At 40.5% G+C, this 7,644-nt stretch overlaps 1 pseudogene; it reads left to right on the top strand.

Annotated features, from left to right (window-relative positions):
* Window positions 1-5,317: 5,317 nt before the first annotated feature.
* On the top strand, window positions 5,318-6,090 carry LOC108401881 (synaptobrevin homolog YKT6 pseudogene; annotated as a pseudogene).
* The last annotated feature ends 1,554 nt before the right edge of the window (window positions 6,091-7,644 follow it).

The raw sequence follows: 7,644 nt of genomic DNA on the forward strand, positions 1-7,644 counted from the left end.
TTCTTGCCCAGGGAGATATGTTCAAGAAGAGGTCACTCATGTTTATGTCTAAGAGGTTTTTGCCTATGTTTTTTTCCAAGAGTTTAATGGTTTCATGACTTACATTCAGGTCTTTGATCCATTTTGAGTTTACCTTTGTATATGGGGTTAGACAATGGTCCAGTTTCATTCTCCTACATGTAGCTGTCCAGTTTTGCCAGTACCATCTGTTGAAGAGACTGTCATTTTGCCATTGTATGTCCATGGCTCCTTTATCATATATTAATTGACCATATATGTTTGGGTTAATTTCTGGAGTCTCTAATCTGTTCCACTGGTCTGTGACTCTGTTCTTGTTCCAGTACCAAATTGTCTTGATTACTATGGTTTTGTAGTAGAGCTTGAAGTTGGGGATTGAGATCCCCCTACTTTTTTATTCTTTTTCAGGATTGCTTTGGCTATTTGCGGTCTTTGGTGTTTCCATATGAATTTTTGAATTATTTGTTCCAGTTCATTGAAGAATGTTGCTGGTAATTTGGTAGGGATTGCATCTAATCTGTATATTCCTTTGGACAAGATAGCCATTTTGACGATATTAATTCTTCCTAGCCATGAGCATGGGATGAGTTTCCATTTATTAGTGTCCCCTTTAATTTCTCTTAAGAGTGACTTGTAGTTTTCAGAGTATAGGTCTTTCACTTCTTTGGTTAGGTTTATTCCTAGGTATTTTATTCTTTTTGATGCAATTGTGAATGGAATTGTTTTCCTGATTTCTCTTTCTATTGGTTCATTGTTAGTGTATAGGAGAGCTACAGATTTCTGTGTGTTAATTTTGTATCCTGCAACTTTGCTGTATTCCGATATCAGTTCTAGTAGTTTTGGAGTGGAGTCTTTAGGGTTTTTTATGTACAGTATCATATCATCTGCAAATAGTGACAGTTTAACTTCTTTACCAATCTGGATTCCTTGCATTTCTTTGTTTTGTCTGATTGCCGTGGCTAGTACCTCCAGTACTATATTAAATAACAGTGGGGAGAGTGGGCATCCCTGTCTAGTTCCCGATCTCAGAGGAAAAGCTTTCAGCTTCTCGCTGTTCAGTATAATGTTGGCTGTGGATTTATCATATATGGCCTTTATTATGTTGAGGTACTTGCCCTCTATTCCCATTTTGCTGAGAGTTTTTATCATGAATGGATGTTGAATTTTGTCAAATGCTTTTTCAGCATCTATGGAGATGATCTTGTGGTTTTTGTCTTTCTTTTTGTTGATGTGGTGGATGATGTTGATGGATTTTCGAATGTTGTACCATCCTTGCATCCCTGGGATGAATCCCACTTGGTCATGGTGTATGATCCTTTTGATATACTGTTGAATTCTGTTTGCTAATATTTTATTGAGTATTTTTGCATCTATATTCATCAGGGATATTGGTCTATAATTTTCTTTTTTGGTGGGGTCTTTGCCTGGTTTTGGTATTAGGGTGATGTTGGCTTCATAGAATGAGTTTGGGAGTATTCCGTCCTCTTCTATTTTTTGGAACACTTTAAGGAGAATGCATATTATGTCTTCTCTGTGTGTCTGATAAAATTCCGAGGTAAATCTGTCCGGCCCCGGGGTTTTGTTCTTGGGTATTTTTTTGATTACCATTTCAATTTCTTTGCTTGTAATTGGTTTGTTTAACTTTTGTGTTTCTTCCTTGGTCAGTCTTCGGAGGTTGTATTTTTCTAGGAAGTTGTCCATTTCTTCTAGGTTTTCCAGCTTGTTGGCATATAGGTTTTCATAGTAGTCTTTAATAATTCTTTGCATTTCTGTAGAGTCTGTCGTGATTTTTCCATTCTCATTTCTGATTATGTTGATTTGTGCTGATTCTCTTTTTCTCTTAATAAGTTTGGCTACAGGCTTATCTATTTTGTTTATTTTCTTGAAGAACCAGCTCTTGGTTTCATTGATTTTTGCTATTGTTTTATTCTTCTCAATTTTGTTTATTTCTTCTCTGATCTTTATTATGTCCCTCCTTCTGCTGACTTTAGGCCTCATTTGTTCTTCTTTTTCCAGTTTCGATAATTGGGATGTTAGACTATTCATTTGGGATTGTTCTTTCTTCTTTAAGTGTGCCTGGGTTGCTATATACTTTCCTCTTAAGACTGCTTTTGCTGTATCCCACAGAAGTTGGGGCTTTGTGTTGTTCTTGTCATTTGTTTCTATATATTCTTTGATCTCTATTTTGATTTGTTCATTGATCCATTGATTTTTAGAAGCATGTTGTTAAGCCTCCATGTGTTTGTGAGCCTTTTTGTTTTCTTTGTAGTATTTATTTCTAGTTTTATACCTTTGTGGTCTGAAATATTGGTTGGTAGAATTTCAATATTTTGGAATTTACTGAGGTTCTTTTTGTGAGCTAGTATGTGGTCTATTCTGGAGAATGTTCCATGTGCACTTGAGAAGAATGTATATATATCCTGTTGTTTTTGGATGTAGAGTTCTATAGATGTCTATTAGGTCCATCTGTTCTAGTGTGTTGTTCAGTGCCTGTGTGTCATTACTTATTTTCTGCCCAGTGGATCTATCCTTTGGGGTGAGTGGTGTGTTGAAGTCTCCTAAAATGAATGCATTGCAGTCTATTTCCCTCTTTAGTTCTGTTAGTATTTGTTTCACAAATGCTGGTGCTCCTGTTTTGTGTGCATATATATTTAGAATGGTTATATCCTCTTGTTGGACTGAGCCCTTTATCATTATGTAGTGTCCTTCTTTATCTCTTGTTACGTTCTTTGTTTTGAAGTCTATTTTGTCTGATATTAGTACTGCAACCCCTGCTTTCTTCTCACTGTTGTTTGCCTGAAATATATTTTTCCATCCCTTGACTTTTAGTCTGTGTATGTCTTTGGGTTTGAGGTGAGTTTCTTCTAATCAGCATATAGATGAGTCTTGCTTTTTTATCCATTCTATTACTCTGTGTCTTTTGATTGGTGCATTAAGTCCATTTACATTTAGGGTGACTATTGAGAGATATGTACTTATTGCCATTGCAGGCTTTAGATTCGTGGTTACCAAAGGTTCAAGGTTGGCTTCTTTAGTATCTTACTGCCTAACTTAGCTCGCTTATTGAGCTGTTATATACACTGTCTGGAGATTGTTTTCATCTCTCCCTTCTTATTCCTCCTCCTCCATTCTTCATATGTTGTGTATTTTGTTCTGTGCTCTTTTTAGGAGTGCTTCTAATCACCATATTTTATTGATAGGGACCTGAGTCTGAAAATGTTAAATGAAATTTTGTGTCTGTCATTTTGCAAAATGGATCTTTCTGCTCTACAAATCCTTATGTCTATATTTAGAATGTATGGAAACAGAAGTTTTAAAATTGTGTAAAAGTATTTCACCATAAGTGTCTTGCTATAAACCTTTATAGTATTTGTTCACACTTTCATATTTATGTGCGATGTACTCCTATTGAAAAAGAGAGTAATGATGAAAATTAATCCACTTGAGATTGACATTTTAAAACTAGTGTCTGGAATTAGAATCGTTAAGCTAGAATGCTTTACTAGAGTGGAATGAACTGATGTGGTCATTAGAACAAAGTGATTTATCCACCTTGTAAGGAATAAATGTAAACTAAATGTAAAATAAATGTAAACTAAAATAAATTGTGATACATGATCTTATTTGGGCTCTTTATATATGAGATAGTCCATTTACCCAAAAGAATATAAAAATTATATTTTCTGAAAGAGATTAACTCCATCTGACCTTATCAGATAGTGTCATGCTGGACAATATCCAGTTGAAATAATGTCATTCCTTAAATGTGCCATGTTCTATGTTTCCCAAAATCAAAACTATTACAGACATTATGTGACTTGTTATGCACAACCATTTTATAAAACTCCAATCAAGCCACTTTCACAGAAATATAAATTGAGTGCTAGCTCAAATGAGCACAGTAAGTTCACTCATAAAAGAGCTTTTTACTATCAGTTCACTACTATACCAGAATTTAATTATTTTTAAATCCTAATTACATATCCCTAGATATAGGAAATTAAAAAGCTGACTTTTGTAACACTTCGTCTCTCACTTGATAATAGATGGTAGCAAGGAAAATATATCTGGAACCTTTAGGAATGAAAGAGAATGCCTTCAGAAACATCAAATGTTCTTTAAGACTGGCAAAGATAAAAAGTTGCAGGAAATTTTTAATAATAAAAACATTTCATTATGAAGAGCCTACTTCTTTAACTTGTCTGAAGAAGCAGAAGCCATCCTAGATTTTTCTTTTCCTCACGTGCCACGCTCTTGTTCCATGTAATTATTCACCCACTTCCATGAAACCATTTCCTATTGGTGATTTATCATGGCTGTAGCAATAGCACCCTATTTTCTTTTGTTCTCTGCTATATCTCACCTCCTGCAGCATGCTTGTTTCACTTCTGCCTTTAATTCACAATCTACAGCCTCAGATTATTTTCCAAAGTATACCTCCAACAACTTACAATTATCTCCAACAACTTTCAAAGACCGTCAACCACCTACAAAACCTGAACACATAGATGCTGGAGTGAAAAACTTCAGGATGATAAAATAATATTGAAGATAAAAATAAGGTGCAAGATTAATGCATCAGGATCTCAGAAGAAATTGGTAGAATTTAGAGCAACAGTGTAATCCATGATAAGGAGTGGAAATATTCAGATGTGGATATACTTGAATATACTTCAACATACATTATTGAGTACCGTACTTGAGCACATGGAATACAGGGTTTAATAAGGCTCCTTTCTTTCCCTGAATTGTTTCACATTAAGCAGGAAAAATTCATTCATTTTAATAGGCACTATATAATCAGGACACTATGAGGTCAGAAGAAGAACAGAGGAATGACAACTCAACTCAACCCAGGGCAGTCAATAAAGCAATCTTTAACAGGCAAGTGACATTTGGGATCCAACTTCAGAGAAGCAAGTGAATGGGTGGTACAGCAAAAGACCCCATTTAGCTTTACCTCAGGGCACACTGCACCTCTTTATTCAAGATTTTTGCCATTTAAAAGGTAATCATGGTTTCCAGTTTATTTGAATTTTTAAATGTATTTATAAATAAAATGTATAATGTAAAGTATATATAGTGCATAATTACACAAGTATATATAAATGTATATTTATGTAAATACCATTCCTGAATGATTATAAGGTATCTCACATTTTAATTCTTTTAACCCATCCATTTATATACCAAATTTTCACTACTCCATCAAGCCAGTAATAGGGTACATCAACGAATTGGCATAGCAGGAACCTACTGGGCAGAATCTCTTGGTAGGCAGGGTAATAAAGAAAACAACATGATCTTTTCCACTTTTGGAGGCAAAGATACCTGTAATTGAACTAACTTTGATGCTCGCTATGTGAAAAATTTGCTTCAAGTTTTTATAATATCAATTGTGTGCTTTCAATCATTCAAAAATGATTGAGCAGCTGGCTTCATTCTGGATGGCGGTGTTCGCGCTGCTCCCTGCGAGGCAGACCTGCGGCAGGTGGCCTGGGGCGGTGCCCTGAAGCTATATATCAGCAGCCTCTACAAAGGCGAGCCCAAGGTAGGGCTGATCAAAGCTGCGTATGATGTGTCTGTCCTCCTTCGGCTTCTTCCAGAGGTTTAATTGTGGAGCACTTGGCAAAGGGCAGCAGAGCTTCTGTCAAAGAACAATAATACCTGTGACACGTCTGTGTGTGGAATGACGGTCTTGCAGGAGTGGTCATCGCTGACAGTGAATACCTGTTCCGGGTGGCTTTCACCTTGCTGGAGAAGGTACTAGACGAGTTCTCTAAGCAGGTCTGCAGGATAGAGTGGCCAGTTGGATACCCTGCTACGACCCAGTACACAGCCCTGGATGGGCACCTCAGTGTGTACCAGAACCCCTGAGAAGCTGACCCCATGAGTAAGGCGCAGGCTGAACTTGATGAGACCAAGATCATCCTGCCCAACACCATGAAGTCTTTGCTGGAGCGGGGTGAGAAGCTGGACGACCTGGTGTCCAAATCGGAAGTGCTGGGGACACAGTCGAAAACCTTCTGTAAGACAGCCTGGAAACAAAAATAGTGCTGTGCGGTCATGTGAGGCAGCCTGCAGAGGCCCTGCGCCGACCCACCACCACCTTATTCATGGCAGTGTTGCAGTCCCTGGAGAAGCAGAGCCTGGAGCTGAGCAGCAGACTCCTCCCTACTTGGGGACTCCTGGGAGGCACCAAGAGGGTGGAAGGACCCAGGGTGGGATGGTCACATGCATGTGTCTAGCAAAACTTTTGAAAAGATAATTTGAGGCCCTCAAAGGTGTATTTTTGGGCCAATTGAAAACATAAACTCCATGAGTCATGCAGATGTTGAAGGGCCCATCTCTCACTCACTGAGAAGGCCCCGGAGCCAGCTCTGGGTTCTCTGTATGCCTTTGGGTTTTAACTGTACATTGTTAACACACCAGCGAGCAGGGCGCTCCCTGCTTACAGGGCTGGGCAGGTGCACCTGGGCTCAGTCCCAGGGGAAACAGAAAATCTGCTGCTGGGCCACAGTTGAGGGGCTGAGCAGGGTACCTCACTGGGCTCCACAGATTCTAAGGCATTCGCAGAGGTTGGCCTCCTGCTTGAGGGCAGGGCTCATCCAGCAAGTTCCATAGAGGTTCCTGGGAGTATTTGAAGAGAGCAGGGGTGCTTATTGACTCGTAGCTTGGCTATGAATAGCTGGACCCCGGCCGTGATCTTGAACCTGTTTTCATTGGCTGCAGGCACGATGACCAACTCAGCAGCCCCTGGGGCCTGTGTCTCAGCAAGTGACCTTTCCCTGGCCACCATAATAGGGCACCAGAGAAGGGGCAGGCCAGCCCAGGGACTCCCAGCCCCACTGTGGTCTGAGCCACTGCCCCGAGCCCGGCCTCCAGCAGGACACTACAGGCCCTACAGCCTCAAGGCCGGTCTGGAATCAGCCCACAGTGACGCCCGGGAGGTCTTGGGCCTTTGGGCCTCACTGCCACGTCGCAGACTGCCTCCTCCTGAAAACAAACTCTAGATGCCCTTTGCCCCTGCTTCCCACATAAGCCCCTGCTGGTATGACATCAGCCAGCATGGCCTCGTTCTGAGGGTTCTTCCCAGAGCATTCCCCCCTCCTGCTCTACCCGGGCGGCCTCCATGCCTTGATAGAAGTGCCAGCGGCCCTGAATTTCATCTCTGGAACCAGAAAGTAGGATCTGTGTGGCTTTTGAGGACCACCTAGCAGACTAGCCTCCAGCTGCACTTTTCCCTTGGGCACTATGCTGGCCAGAGGACTGTGGCTGCCTACTGCCATGAGAGTCTCCACTGCCACAGATGCCCTGCAAGGCACAGCTCCAGCTCATTCACTGGGCCTGAGGCAGCAGCACCTGGTATAGGACCCTGTTTCTGTCTGCCTGGCCTACCACCTGCTTTGGAGGAAGGGCGGAGAAGAGGGGGGTGGCTGGTGAGCCCAGCTCCTGGTATGGTCTGATGTTAAGTCATTTGGCAAAGAACCTGTTTTAATAACTACTGTATAACTTCTGTGTTCTGTGGAGAAGCCCCTATCTGGATAAACCTGTCTTGAAATTCCAAAAAAGACAGAAAAAACAGGAAGACTAATTTTTACCAAAAGGTGCTTTTGATCTTTTGAT

This window comes from Manis javanica, chromosome 1 (assembly GCF_040802235.1).
Source record: "Manis javanica isolate MJ-LG chromosome 1, MJ_LKY, whole genome shotgun sequence".
NCBI classification, from domain to species: domain Eukaryota; kingdom Metazoa; phylum Chordata; class Mammalia; order Pholidota; family Manidae; genus Manis; species Manis javanica.